Consider the following 16438-nt stretch of genomic DNA (forward strand, 5'->3'; position numbering starts at 1 on the left):
CCATTTCTACAAAACTGCTCCCATCAGTAAAGCATTTGACCTCAGGGCCCATCTAGAAGATCAGACCTCCTGAACTAAGTTTATTCTGTGGCCTCTGTACACTGATGCACTAAATCTCCACTCTCAACAGCTAGAAGCAGAGCTGTTGGATTTGTTGTTTGGCTCACCCTTAAGATAATGTCAGGGGTGTCCATTAGGAAGGCCTGATATCTTGATAACCTTCCTCCTGTCAACCAGTGATATCCTTTGACTTTCAGCACAGATTGTACCTGATGAGGGGTTAACACATCTAAGTGTTGTCCCAGGGTGATCTTGAAAGCATCATAACCAACAGGGCTGTGACTGCTACTGCCCACAGACAGCTTGGCCATCCCAGGGTCACTGATTCCAGTTGTTTTGAAAAATAAGCCAGTGATCTCTGATCCAGTCTCAGATTTTGAGTCAAGACTTCTAGTGCAATCCCTGACCTCTCATGAACATATTAGGGTAAGTTCACTTCAATTGAGTTCTGTCACTCAGTCGTGTCCGACTCTGCAACCCCATGGACCACAGCATGCCAGGCCTCCCTGTCCATCACCAACTCCCGGAGTTTACTCAAACTCATGTCCATTGTGTTGGTGATGCCATCCAACCATCTCATCCTTTGTTGTCCCCTTCACCTCCCACCTTCAATCTTTCCCAGCATAAGGGTCTTTTCAAATGAGTCAGTTCTTCCCATCAGGTGGCCAAAGTATTGGAGTTTCAGCTTCAGCATCAGTCATTCCAATGAATATTCAGGACTGATTTCCTTTAGGATGGACTGGTTGGAACTCCTTGCAGCCCAAGGGATTCTCTCAAGGGCTTGTCTGAATTTGGAAGCTTCAGTGCTGGTGCTCCACTCAACTCAGTCTTTAGAGTCTCAAAGGCTCACTAGTGGTCCTTATTTCATTGAAGGACTTCCTGTTCTTCTCCCTTTAGAGCCTCATATAGGGATTTTCCTGTTTCTGCTGCTGCTGCTGCTAAGTCGCTTCAGTCGTGTCCGACTCTGTGCGACCCCATAGACGGCAGCACACCAGGCTCCCCCATCCCTGGGTTTCTCCAGGCAAGAATACTGGAGTGGGTTGCCATTTCCTTCTCCAATGCATGAAAGTGAAAAGTGAAAAGTGAAAGTGAAATCGCTCAGTCGTGTCCGACTCTTAGCGACCCCATGGACTGCAGCCTACCAGGCTCCTCCGTCCATGGGATTTTCCAGGCAAGAGTACCGGAGTGGGGTGCCATTATAAGGCCATAATTTGGAATCCAGATATGATAGAACCCAGACATCCCAAGAAAGCTTCGAAGCCGCCCCCTTGTGGTTTCAGATGGTAATGCACTAATTGCTATTTTTCCATCTGTGACCAGGGCTCTTGCCCCTGGGGTCAAAACAAATCCTAAATATTGAACCTGTTGCCGTGAGATCTAGCATTGGTTGGAGAAACTTTATATCCTCATTTTTGCCAGAAAATTTAGGACCCTAACAGTGTTTTGATCTGAATCTTCTTTAGTCTCATTACTTACCGATCATCAACATATTGTAGCAGAGTTCCCTTCTCAGGGCTCAGTTCTCTCGGTCCCCTTGCTAATGCATTTCCAAAAAGATGGGAGCTGTTCTGAAAACCCTGGGGAAGCACTGTCCAGGTATATTGGTTAGCCCCCAGGTGTCAGGGCCCCTCCATTCAAAGGCAAAAAGGTATTGAGATTCTGGATGTAAAGAATAGAAAAAAATACATCTTTGAGGTCCAAAACAGAGAAATACTTACTGGATATTCCCTGGCACTTGGATGAGGAGGGGCTATGGGTGTCACCAGTGGATGAATAGGGATGACTGCCTCACTCACTGCTTGTCAGTGTTGCACAAACTGATACTCTCTGCTAGGCTTCTGAATGGGGAGGATGGGGGTGTTGCAAGGGAATTGGCAGGGTGTAATGGGTCTGTGTTTTAGGGATTTGCTGAGCAACAGTTTGAGTCCCCTCAGGGCCTCAGGCTTTAAGGGATATTGTCTCTTCCAGGGGTATTTCTCCTCAGGCCTTAATCCTATTTTTATTGAGGGAACACATTTAGCCCTTCCTGGCACTGAGGTATCCCAAACTGCAGAATCTACCTGTTCTCTGATTTCTTGGGGGATGTTGTGGGGGATATTTTGATGCCCAGTGGGTGGGTCATCTGGGGCTACTAACAGATACATTCTCTGTTCAGATTCTTTACCTCCTTGGACTTCACCCTGTCTAGATCCTTATTCACCAGATCTCTCCCGAGGAGGGGCACAGGGCATTCTGGCATATATAAAAATGAGTGAGTAATAATAATGGACCCGATTCTGCAGACAAGGGGAGACATAAATCCCCTTATCTTTGGCTGTCCCTCAACTCCTGTCAGTACAGTTATGGTTGGAGAGGGAGCCAGCCAGCAAAGTCAAAACAGGGGAGGCAGCTCCAGTGTCTACAAGGAATTTAATTCTCCTACCTGCCACATCAAGGGTGATCCGAGGCTCCACTGGAGTAATGAGGATGGATTGTGTGGGATCTGGAGCTGGGAAGCCACATAGGCCCATCAGTCGGTGTATGGGGATCTCTCATCTAAGAGATTCACAAGGAACTGGGGCTAGTTGGAGTTGCCCCTCAGGTGTCCCACAGGAGGGCACTCAAGACATTCCTCCCTCCAATGCCTCCCTTTACAACCAAAGGTACATTGGTTTGGGCCTAGGGAGGTTCTGGGTGATCTGCCCAGCCTTCTTAGCCATCCAGGGTCCCGTCAAGGTGGTGGGTGAATCAGAGCAACAAAAGCTGTGTTTTCTTTATTAACCTCTTATCCTCATTGGCCTCTTCCATTAAGTCTCAGTTGTTAGAGACCTTGATGGGCTTTTCTACCAAGGTTGATAATGGGTTTTGGGGCCCAGCCTCAAGCTTTTATAATTTTCTCCAGACTTTTGGAGTAGCCTGAGTGATAAAATGCATGGCCAATAGTGTCCTCCCTTCTGTGGACTCAGTCTATATTGGTGTGCTTCCTGAATGCCTCTGTCACCTGACTCAGGAAGACTGCCAGGTTTTCATCTATTTCCTGTGTAACCTCTTGGACCTTATCATAATTTACAGGCTTCATCATATACCTTCTTTATTTCTTCTGATAGACAAGTAATACAACGTCTTATCCTAGCCTGGCCTACACAATCTTCATAGTCCCCAGGTGGGTCATGTTCTGGGATTGCATCCCCACCTACCTGATAAATTTGGTAGTGTGGATTGATGGCCAGTAGGCCATTTGCGTGGAGAAGGCAATGGCACCCCACTCCAGTACTCTTGCCTGGAAAATCCCATAGACAGAGGAGCCTGGTGGGCTGCAGTCCACGGGGTCGCTAAGAGTCAGACACGACTGAGCGACTTCACTTTCGCTTTTCACTTTCATGCATTGGAGAAGGAAATGGCAACCCACTCCAGTGTTCTTGCCTGGAGAATCCCAGGGACGGGGGAGCCTGGTGGGCTGCCATCTATGGGGTCGCACAGAGTCGGACACGACTGAAGCGACTTAGCAGCAGCAGCAGCAGGCCATTTGCGAGTTCCCTGGCATTTCTCAGTATACACTCCTTTTCATCCGAGGTGCAAGAATGAGGCAGAATAACCATGATGTCCTTCCAGGTGAGATAGAACATCAACGCCAGCCTGACAAATTTATCCCTAAACTTGCCAGGGTTCTCTGAGAACGTGGCAAACCTCCCTTTATGGATTAACCCAATTAGTTTAGTATCTCTCTTTGGGATGGTCCAGGGGCCCCTTGAAGCACCCCAAAGTTAACTGGAAGTCAAGAGAATTTCCATAGAATTTGATGTTTGAGAAGTCTGTCAAAAGTCTCAAATAGTTTTAAAATGCTTGATCAGATAGAATCATGGGTCACTGTGAAATCATTGTTTCTTAACCTAAAGTGGAAAAAATATTTAAAAAATAAATATAGATCACTTAAAGGGAAAGAAACTCACACAATCTGATATCAAAAGGAGCATTCCAGGAAAACTTCATTCTCTTATGAGATAGAAAAACCAAATCCTGTTCTGTAACAGCCTACTCTTAATAAAAATCCATTTACCTAATTAAATGTAATCCAACTTAGAAGACCCTCGCCACACATAAAATTCTTTTCTCAATGTTCCCTTTCTGAAAACTTTCTGTAACTTTCTGAAGCCATACTTTGTTCCTTACTCTTTCCATTCAGAAATAACCAGCTGGAGGATGAAAAACCTTTTCCCTTTCAACAAAATATATTTCCATTCCTCACATCTTCCTTTCTGAAAACACACGTCCTACTTTCCTTAAGCAACCATGAACTGTCTTCTACATTAGCATTCTATAGATTGGTTAAAAAAAAAAAACATCTCAAGGTGGCACCAGATATCTTTAGTTCCTCTCACACAAGAAGACGAAAGTAGGTAAATTTAGACCTGTTTAGCAATTAGTGTTCTCAATTATTTTATTTGAAATGACCTGGATATTAAATGAATTCCTATTATTCAACTTAGTTTAGCTTCAATTTACCAACATTTGAAGAGATTATTTTATATGGATGTTTCCAAAACATATTTTTTATAGCATTTACCATAAAGTTCTTATTCCAGTTACATTTACTTAAAATTTTTATTCATGTCAGGTTGTCTTTCCCATCAACAGATTTCATAACAATGACAATAGGCACTGATTGACTTCCAGTAAACCTAGGTACAGTAAAAGTAGTATACTTAATGTTGATAACTCGAAAGAGGGGTCTGTATTAATTAAACCCACAAGCTTAAGCTAGCTTTAATACCAGATAGTAATTAAATATTGAATATTTCCCAGATCACATGAACCCAAAATGTATTCTGGTGAAAGTGAAAGTCGCTCAGTCATGTCCAACTCTTTGTGACTTCATTGACTATACAGTCCATGTAATTCCCTAGGCCAGAATACTGGAGTGGGTAGCCTTTCCCTTCTCCAGGGGATCTTCCCAACACAGGGATCGAACCCAGGTCTCCTGCATTGCAGGTGGATTCTTTACCAGCTGAGTTACAAGCAAAGCCCATATTATGGTGAGCCTCTTCTATGTTTTTGAGAATATATAAGAGGCTCTATTTCCTTTTTTTTTTTTTTTTTTGGCCCATCCTATAGTGTGTAGGATCTTAGTTCCCCAAGCAGGGATAGAAGCTTGGCCCCCTTGCATTGAAAGCATGGAGTCTTTTTTTTAAATTTATTTTTAGAAAATCATTATTTATTTATTTATTTATTTTTGGCTGCACTGGGTCTTGGTTGCTGCTTGCCAGCTTTCTCTAGTTGCAGTGAGTGGGGGCTACTCTCTAGTTGCAGTGCATGGGCTTTTCATTGCCGTGGCTTCTCTTGTTGTGGAGCACAGTCTCTAGGGCATGCAGAGTTCAGTAGTTGTGGTGCATGGGCTCAGTAGTTGTGGCACAGGGGCTTAGTTGCCTCATGGTGTGTAGAATCTTCCCAGACCAGGGATTGAACCCATGTCCCCTGTACTAGCAGGTGAATTCCTAACCACTGGACTAAGAGGGAAGTCCAAGCATGGAGTCTTAACCACGGGACTCTCAGGGAAGGAAGTTCCTCAATTTCTTTTAAACTAATTGAGTACAGCTCATTTACAAGTTAATTTTTACAGAAAGAACCAGAGATCTCATGGTTTTCCCATTTGAATTTAAAAGGGCTCCCTTCTTCTCCCACCAATCTGGGGGACTACAGATGAATCATGTAGTTCTTGAGATCTCAGGCAGAATAGTTACATTGCAAAGGCAGAGGAGGGGAAAATGCAAGCTCCTGTCTTTTCTTTTTGTCTTTTAAAATCCCACTAAGTAACCCAATAAAGCAGAAATAGATGTTTTTCTGGAGCTCTCTTGCTTTTTCAATGATCCGGTGGATGTTGGCAATTTGGTCTCTGGTTCCTCTGCCTTTTCTAAAACCAGCTTGAACATCTGGAATTTCATGGTTCACGTATTGCTGAAGCCTGGCTTGGAGAATTTTGAGCATTACTTTACTAGCGTGTGAGATGAGTGCAATTGTGTGGTAGTTTGAGCATTCCTTGGCATTGCCTTTCTTTGGGATTGGAATGAAAACTGACCTTTTTGAGTCCTGTGGCCACTGCTGAGTTTTCCAAATTTGCTGGCATACTGAGTGCAGCAGGAAGCAACAGTTAGAACTGGACACGGAACAACAGACTGGTTCCAAATAGGAAAAGGAGTACATCAAGGCTGTATATTGTCACCCTGCTTATTTAACTTCTATGTGGAGTACATCATGAGAAACGCTGGGCTTGAAGAAGCACAAGCTGGAATCAAGATTGCCGGGAGAAATATCAATAACCTCAGATATGCAGATGATACCACCCTTATGGCAGAAAGTGAAGAGGAAGTAAAAAGCCTCTTGATGAAAGTGAAAGAAGAGAGTGAAAAAGTTGGTTTAAAACTCAACATTCAGAAAATGAAGATCATGGCATCTGGTCCCATCACTTCATGGGAAATAGATGGGGAAACAGTGGAAACAGTGTCAGAATTTATTTTTTTGGGCTCCAAAATCGCTGCAGTTGGTGATTGCAGCCATGAAATTAAAAGACGCTTACTCCTTGGAAGAAAAGTTATGACCAACCTAGACAGCATATTGAAAAGCAGAGACATTACTTTGCCAACAAAGATCTGTCTAGTCAAGGCTATGGTTTTTCCTGTGGTCATGTATGGATGTGAGAGTTGGGCCGTGAAGAAAGCTGGGTGCCAAAGAATTGATGCTTTTGAACTGTGGTGTTGGAGAAGACTCTTGAGAGTCCCTTGGACTGCAAGGAGATCCAAGCAGTCCATTCTGAAGATCAGCCCTGGGATTTCTTTGGAAGGACTGATGCTGAAGCTGAAACTCCAGTACTTTGGCCACCTCATGTGAAGAGTTGACTCATTGGAAAAGACTCTGATGATGGGAGGGATTGGGGGCAGGAGGAGAAGGGGATGACAGAGGATGAGATGGCTGGATGGCATCACTGACTTGATGGACATGAGTCTGGATGAACTCCGGGAGTTGGTGATGGACAGGGAGGCCTGGCGTGCTGCGATTCATGGGGTCGCAAAGAGTCGGACACAACTGAGCGACTGAAGTGAACTGAACTGATGTAACCCAAGGCTGGAGTCTTGGGCAATGTGGGCTGTTTGTATTTCAAGGCTAAGTGCTCCACTGTGCCCACAATGTTGGCAGAGACTTACAGGAGCAGTTGGACAGACAAAACTATATCACAAACAAAGATAGCAGTCACAAAAGAAAGACACAAACAAGAAATTTTTTGATAAAGGGGACGGGAGGGCAGGGGTGAGGATCAAAGGAGAGGTAAAGAGAGGAGGGACAGAAAAGATGAAAAAGAGACAGAAAGAGAGAGAGAGATTGCAGTTTCAATGCGTTCCCTGTAGACATCTATTCAGGCACCAACCCACACACTTCCAGAAAGGGCTAGTGAAGGAGGGAGCATCCTGTCCATAGCCCACTGGGGTGATCAACCTGGAAACCAGACTGTTGTATGTTATCTGAGGCACTGCAGTCCACAGGTGAAACTCTTATCCAGCATACACCAAAATATAGAAATCTGCCACTTCAGCCTGTTCCTAATGGGACTTCTCATGGTGGTAGGAAATTAAAGGTGAGAATATTGGGACAGTTGTACTTTCAGCCACTATAGAATGTGAGGTTTGAACCTCTATCACTCTCATAAATCTCTTATGAGGGAGATCCCATTGGACCAAGGTTTGTACTGTGTGCTGTGTTTAGTTGCATCTGACTCTTTGAGACTCCATGGATTGTAACCTGCTAGGCTTATCTGTCTATGGGGATTCTCCAGGCAAGAATAGTGGAGTGGGTTGCCATGCCCTTCTCTAGGGGAATCTTCCCAACCAAGGAATTGAACCCAGGTCTCCTGCATTGCAGGTGGATTCTTTACCATCTGAGCCACCAGGGAAGCCTAAGAATACTAGAGTGGGTAGCCTATCCCTTCTCCAGGGAACTTCCCAACCCAGGAATTGAACCAGGGTCTCCTCCATCGCAGGCGGATTCTTTACCAGCTGAGCTATCAAGGAAACGTTAAGGTTTGCACAGTGTGAGGCGAGCCTCTCCCACCTCTGTTTGTCACCCGTCAAGGTGAGCCACTGCAGGCCAGAGGGAGCAGGTCTCACAAGCTGAGAGGAGTGATGCTGTAGCTGTCTGATGTCCACTGTCTCAGGAGAGGACAGAAGTAAGAGAGGACAGAGAGAGAAGTAGAGAGAGATTTCAAGAGAGGGAAAAAGACAAAGGGGAAAGGGAAAATGGTGAGGGAAAAAGTACAAAGGGGACAGAGGAAAGCGATGGCTGAATGAGGGTCCTGAGGCCCCCATGGGCTAGGAAGGCAGACTTACCAAATGTGGTGATGCTGAAACAAGAGGTTCAGGTGGCCACATGTCACCCACAGAGAGCTGTGTGAGGTGGTCCTAGAGGTGCCCGTATCCGCTCCCCAGAAGGGGACAACTGCCCTACAGATGAGATCAGATCAGATCAGTCGCTCAGTCGTGTCTGACTCTTTGCGACCCCATGAATGGAAGCACGCCAGGCCTCCCTGTCCATCACCAACTCCTGGAGTTCACTGAGACTCACGTCCATTGAGTCAGTGATGCCATCCAGCCATCTCATCCTCTGTTGTCCCCTTCTCCTCTTGCCCCCAATCCCTCCCAGCATCAGAGTCTTTTCCAATGAGTCAACTCTTCGCATGAGGTGGCCAAAGTACTGAAGTTTCAGCTTCAGCATCATTCCTTCCAAAGAAATCCCAGGGCTGATCTCCTTTAGAATGGACTGCTTGGATCTCCTTGCAGTCCAAGGGACTCTCAAGAGTCTTCTCCAACACCACAGTTCAAAAGCATCAATTCTTCGGTGCTAAGACTTCTTCACAGTCCAACTCTCACATCCATACCTGACTACAGGAAAAACCATAGCCTTGACTAGACGAACCTTTGTTGGCAAAGTAATGTCTCTGCTTTTCAATATACTGTCTAGGTTGGTCATAGCTTTCCTTCCAAGGAGTAAGTGTCTATTAATTTCATGCCTGCGGTCACCATCTGCAGTGATTTTGGAGCCCAGAAAAATAAAGTCTGACAGTGTTTCCACTGTTTCCCCATCTATTTCCCATGAGGTGGTGGGACCGGATGCCATGATCTTCGTTTTCTGAATGTTGAGCTTTAAGCCAACTTTTTCACTCTCCATTTTCACTTTCATCAAGAGGCTTTTTAGTTCCTCTTCACTTTCTGCCATAAGGGTGGTGTCATCTGCATATCTGAGGTTATTGATATTTCTCCCGGCAATCTTGATTCCAGCTTGTGCTTCTTCCAGTCCAGTGTTTCTCATGATGTACTCTGCATAGAAGTTCAATAAGCAGGGTGACAATATACAGCCTTGATGTACTCCTTTTCCTATTTGGAACCAGTCTGTTGTTCCATGTCCAGTTCTAACTGTTGCTTCCTGACCTGCATATGGGTTTCTCAAGAGGCAGATCAGGTGGTCTGGTCTTCCCATCTCTTTCAGAATTTTCCACAGTTTATTGTGATCCACACACTCAAAGGCTTTGGCATAGTCAATAAAGCAGAAATAGATGTTTTTCTGGAACTCTCTTGCTTTTTCCATGATCCAGCAGATGTTGGCAATTTGATCTCTGGTTCCTCTGCCTTTTCTAAAACCAGCTTGAACATCAGGAAGTTCACAGTTCACGTTTTGCTGAAGCCTGGCTTGGAGAATTTTGAGCATTACTTTACTACTGTGTGAGATGAGTGCAATTGTGCGGTAGTTTGAGCATTCTTTGGCATTGCCTTTCTTTGGGATTGGAATGAAAACTGACTTTTTTGAGTCCTGTGGCCACTGCTGAGTTTTCCAAATTTGCTGGCATACTGAGTGCAGCACTTTCACAGCATCATCTTTCAGGATTTGAAATAGCTCCACTGGAATTCCATCACCTCCACTAGCTTTGTTCATAGTGATGCTTTCTAAGGCCCACTTGACTTCACATTCCAGGATGTCTGGCTCTAGGTGAGTGATCACACCATCGTGATTATCTGGGTCGTGAAGATCTTTTTTGTACAGTCCTTCTGTGTATTCTTGCCATCTCTTCTTAATATCTTCTGCTTCTGGTAGGTCCATACCATTTCTGTCCTTTATCGAGCCCATCTTTGCATGAAATGTTCGCTTGGTATCTCTGATTTTCTAGAAGCGATCTCTAGTCTTTCCCATTCTGTTGTTTTCCTCTATTTCTTTGCATTGATCGCTGAGGAAGGCTTTCTTATCTCTTCTTGCTATTCTTTGGAACTCTGCATTCAGATGCTTATATCTTTCCTTTTCTCCTTTGCTTTTCGCTTCTCTTCTTTTCACAGCTATATGTAAGGCCTCCCCAGACAGCCATTTTGCTTTTTTGCATTTCTTTTCCATGGGGATGGTCTGGATCCCTGTCTCCTGTACAATGCCAAATTCAGACTTAAATTGAAGAAAGTAGGGAAAACCACTAGACCATTCAGGTATGACCTAAATCAAATCCCTTATGATTATACAGTGGAAGTGAGAAATAGATTTAAGGGCTTAGATCTGATAGATAGAGTGCCTGATGAACAATTGCCCTACACTGGGCATCAAAAAGTATGTTACTGATCAGGGTTCTTGGCCTTCTTAATCAATAGAAATTGACCAGAGGCCAGACAAGAAATTCAGGCAAGGCTCTGCTGGAGCCTCTGCTGTAGCAGCAAGAAGCTTGCTCTGTGCAGTAACAGCACAGGGTTGGCCCTGACTCCCTAAGGGAGGGGACTAAACAAACAAATAAATACTGGAAGGCATAGATTTCTGGGGTGTCATCTCAGAGGAGATGACATAGCAGGAGTCAGTTCTGTCAATATATGTACTGTATATATGTGTGTGTGTGTGTGTGTGTGTGTATACTGAAGAAGAAATTGAGAGGTTTAAAAAACTATATAAGTAGATAATTTGTTTTCTTTTTATAGATTTTTGAACCAACATCTCTTCTCATACTTTAACTTTTAGTTAGTTCTTATCTATTTTTTTACCCTCTTATCAGTCAGTTCTAATGATTTTTTAAAAGCATCAAAAATTGTGGGTAATCAGACTATAAAGACTGCATATTTCTCTGACTGCTCTTAGCATAGGATATCTTGTTGACTGTTGTTGGTAAAATTCTTAATGTAAACCAAGCAAGCAATATTTGGAAGTTAGTACAGAGAAGGAATGACAAAGGAAACAGACTTTTAACTGAAACAGGAGCAGGGAGGGTGGAAAAGTCAAGAAAGGAGTCTCAGAAGTGAATGGTTTTAGCAGCATATAATAAAAATCATTCCAGTAACTTTACAGCAAAGCAGTTCCAATGAAAACTATTTTAAAAATAGTTTATGGACTAAAAAAATCTTCTAGTGAAATTTTCATTTTCCAGACATTCATTTCAATACTTTTCAGGAAAGGGACAAACTGTGATGAAACTAAAGCCACAGAGCTACTCAGAGTGTGTTAGTGCATAAAAGTTGTTTTTACCTTTGGGATCTTATTAATAAAAGAGCTACTTCCCATTTCACCCAAGTTAAATTATATATTTTATTTCCGAGTTTCCTCTATGCACGTGGGTAAAACATAAGCTCTCAATCTGACATAAAGATCCCAACCCACAAAATTGCTACTTGTCAACAATTGTATAGTATACAATTCCAAAATAGTCAATAAGAAAGATTTGGCAAAGAAAACTGATGCCACAAGGCAAAAAATTTAGTAAAAGGATATTTAACAACGTTTCCTACATCTTACATGAGGAAGTGGTTAATATCATAGAGATGGCCAATACCTAAGCAGGCTTGAAAGTCCCTGGGACTTTAAGATTAGGATTTCTTTCCTACTCTCCCGTCTTCCCCGCCCCGCCCCCCCCCACCCTGTTCCTGGCAAAAGTTTAAAAAAAAAAAAAAAAAAAGGTCATGGCTCATTCTAGACAAAATCTTCCCTAAGAGTTGCCTTGCTAGATTTCTTGCATTTTCCACTTCTTTGCTTCCCCACCACAAACACCCAGCTGCATGAATCAGGCAAGAAAACAATCTTTAGCTCTTTTCTTTCATTCATTTATAAACCTATTCAGCATATTAAAAAGCAGAGACATCACTTTTTCAACAAAGGTCCATATAGGCAAAGTTATGGTTTTTCCAGTAGTTATTTATGGATGTGAGAATTGGACCATAAAGAAGACTGAGTGCTGAAGAATTGGTGTTTTCGAATTGTGGTGTTGGAGAAAAATTTTGAGAGTCCCTTGGTCTGCAAGGAGATCAAACCAGTCAATCCTAAACGATATCAGCCCTGAATATTCTTTGGAAGGACTGATGCTAAATCTGAAGCTCCAATGCTTTGGCCACCTGATGTGAAGAGCCAACTTGTTAGAAAAGACCCTGATGCTGGGAAAGACTGAAGGCAAAAGGAGAAGGGGGAGATAGAGGATGAGAGGTTAGATAGCATCACCAACTCAGTGGTCATAAATCTGAGCAAACTCTGGAAGATAGTGAAGGACAGGGGAACCTGGCGTGCTGCAGTCCATGGGGTCCCAAGAGTTGCACACAACTTAGCGACTAAACAACAACAACAGGAATGGCATCTAATCAACAGCAGTTTATCCTAAGAGAGAAATGCAGGATTTGTAGGGTTTGTAGTTTATAGAACTTAGCTTGGGTCTTTTCTAGGAAAAATAATACAAATTAGGAATACAAAATTGCTAGGAACCCTCCTGAGGTGTGTACAGGACTCATGCAAATGGAGGGCCCTGAAGTTTCCATTCCATTTGCTGTACTACAAGCCATTTGTCCGAAAGTATTAGGGATATTACTTCTTGGAAAGTGAGGGTCTGAATTCACATATATTATATATTTTTCATATACTAATTGGCTTCAGAATGTATGCATGATGGCACATGATACAGAAAAAGAATAGGAAGACCATATTTTCTTGGCAGTGTTACAGATCTGCCACAATTATGAAAAATCTCAATGGGAACAGTGAAACCCATAGGTACTAACTGATGAAAACCAATAAAAAATGAGCTACTGGAGTCAGATACGCAAAGAAGAAAATTTCTAATGCAAATTTACTGACCGATTATTAATCTGCAGAGATAACTAGGTAACCAGACATTCAGATGACCAGAAGTGCAAATTTGGTCAAACTCTTTTTAAAAACTTTCCTATGAGAAAGATAACAGAATCTTGAAATTTATATGTGGGCATGGTATTTTAATTTTAAATTAGCGTGATTGCAAATTTTTCTTTTTCTCAAACTCTTTAGAAAACTCATGCTTATACTTCCTGTTGAGACAGTGTAAGTTCTTTTCAAACCTGTTGTATCACTCTTCCCTGCTGGCAGAAGTAAACTCAGTTCCTACATCTCTTGTCCAGCTTTTTAACATTGACAATTCTATCTTACAGTTATTTACCCTACTGCCTCCTAGTTGACAACCTTTGCTTGAAAAGGATACTACCAAGGTATATTCATATATGTATTATATATTTCATATATTATATATATGAAATATATATTTCATAATATTAAAACATATTCATAGACAAATTGACAGTGAACCAGTATCAAATGTTGATTTAATTCATTAATGAGGAAGCCAAAAGTTTAACAAGCTGGTTCAAAAAGGATATGAGAAGTGAGTGAATATATAGTGAGTGAATATACAGAGTGAATGTATAGTGAGTGAATAAAAAGGAATGTTGAAATAAGATTGCTACCATGGATATAGAACCAGTTAAAGTCCTAAGGGTACTAAAACTGTAGCTATGAGATCTTTTCTAATAAGCAGAAAAGAAAATCATCACACTGGACCAGTTTTTGGTAAGTTCCTCTAACTTCTGCTGCTGCTGTTGCTAAGTCTCTTCAGCCGTGTCTGACTCTGTGTGACCCCAAGATGGCAGCCCACCAGGCTCCCCCGTCCCTGGGATTCTCCAGGCAATAACACTGGAGTGGGTTGCCATTTCCTTCTCCGATGCATGAAAGTGAAAAGTGAAAGTGAAGTCGGTCAGTCATGTCCAACTCTTTGCGACCCCATGAATCGCAGCACGCCAGGCCTTCCTGTCCATCACCAACTCCCGGAGTTTACCCAAACTCTTGTCCATTGAGTCGGTGATGCCATCTAACCATCTCATCCTCTGTTGTCCCCTTCTCCTCCTGCCCCCAATCCCTCCCAGCATCAGAGTCTTTTCCAATGAGTAAACTCTTCGCATGAGGTGGCCAAAGTATTGGAGTTTCAGCTTCAACATCAGTCCTTCCAATGAACACCTAGGACTGATATCCTTTAGGATGGACTGGTTGGATCTCCTTGCAGTCCAAGGGACTCTCAAGAATCTTCTCCAACACCATAGTTCAAAAGCATCAATTCTTCAGTGCTTAGCTTTCTTCACAGTCCAACTCTCACATCCATATATGACCACTGGAAAAACCATAGCCTTGACTAGACGGACCTTTGTTGGCAAAGTAATGTCTCTGCTTTTGAATATGCTATCTAGGTTGGTCATAACTTTCCTTCCAAGGAGAAAGTGTCTTTTAATTTCATGGCTGCAATCAACATCTGCAGTGATTTTGGAGCCCAGAAAAATAAGGTCAGCCACTGTTTCCACTGTTTCCCCATCTATTTCCCATGAAGTGATGGGACCAGATGCCATGATCTTAGTTTTCTGAATGTTGAGGTTTAAGCCAACTTTTTCACTCTCCACTTTCACTTTCATCAAGAGGCTTTTTAGTTCCTCTTTCCTTTCTGCCATAAGGGTGGTGTCATCTGCATATCTGAGGTTATTGATATTTCTCCTGGCAATCTTGATTCTAGCTTGTGCTTCTTCCAGCCCAGTGTTTCTCATGATGTACTCTGCATATAAGTTAAATAAGCAAAGTGACAATATACAGCCTTGACATACTCCTTTTCCTATTTGGAACCAGTCTGTTGTTCCAGTTGAAGTGGTCCCCAGCATCTCAGAATGTGACCTTATTTGAAGATAGGGTTTTTATAGAGGTAATCCAGTTAAAGTGAGGTCATAAGAGTGGGCCCTATCCAGTATGATTCATGTCATAATAAGAAGGGGAAATTTGGACAAAGACATAAGACTAGGAAGAAACACAGGGAGAAGACAGTCACCTATAATCCAAGGAGAAACACAGGGAGAAGACAGTCACCTACAAGTCAAGGAGAAAGGCCTGGAAAGATCCTTGCCTTACCAAGAACGAACCCTACAGACCCCTTGATCTGAGACTTCCAGCCTCTAGAACTGTGAGCCAAGAAATTTCTGTTGTTTACAACTCCCCATTTGTGGTATTTTTTTTTACAGCAGCCCTAGCAAACTAATACAGGCTGTATGTGGAGGTTTTCTTTCTATAGCCATGTGGAATGATGATTTGGTTTTGTTTAGACCTGTGATCAGAATGGGCTTCCCAGGTGGTGCCAGTGGTAGAGAACCTGCCTGCCAATGCAGGAGATATAAGAAATGTGGGTTTGACCCTTGGGTTGGGAAGGTCCCCTAGAGGAAGGCATGGCAACCCACTCCAGTATTCTTACCTGGAGAATCCCATTGACAGGAGAGCTTGGTGGGTTATAGTCCATAGGGTCACAAAGAGTCGGACACAACTAAAGTGACTTAGCACACAGCACACATGTGAGAGGTTTGGAACACAGTTATCAACAGAGAAGTCACAGGATCTTTTCGACTGGCCTTCTGGGTTTAAAGAATTTCCCAAAGGACAAGAAACCTATTTTAACACTGTCTTTTCGTTCTGAAGAATCAGGGCTGCAAAAGAAAAAACCAAAACCCAAACAAAACACCAAATAAGGATTGTATTTCAGCATCTGAAGTGCTGTTTCACTCCATTTATAATGAAAAATATTTCATTTAGCACATTAGCCATGCTAGTTTATATGTGCCATCCCTCTTTAAGATAAGTCCTAACATACTCAATATATACTAAGACCCAGAAATGTTACTGAGATCATCAGATGCTTTTGTGAGACCAAGGAATAGGATGCAGTAGTCTTGGTGTGGTTCCATACGCCTGCTTTCTGGGCCATATTATGGCTCAAAGACACAAAAGCAGACATAGAAAATAATCTTATGATTACCCAAAGGGAAAAGGGGGTAGGGATAAATTAGGAGTTTGGGATTAAGATATACATGCTACTATATATAAAATAACCAACAAGGTACTACTGTATAGCACTGGCAACTTTATTCAATATCTTGTAATAACCTATAATAAAAAGGAATCTGAAATGGAATATTACTCGGCAGTAAAAAAACCACAATGGACTAATGCCATTTATAGTAACGTGGCTGGACCTATAGATTATCATACTAAGTGAAGTAAGCCAGACAGAGTAAGACAAACATCA

This window comes from Bubalus bubalis, chromosome X (genome assembly GCF_019923935.1).
Source record: "Bubalus bubalis isolate 160015118507 breed Murrah chromosome X, NDDB_SH_1, whole genome shotgun sequence".
In the NCBI taxonomy this organism is placed as follows: domain Eukaryota; kingdom Metazoa; phylum Chordata; class Mammalia; order Artiodactyla; family Bovidae; genus Bubalus; species Bubalus bubalis.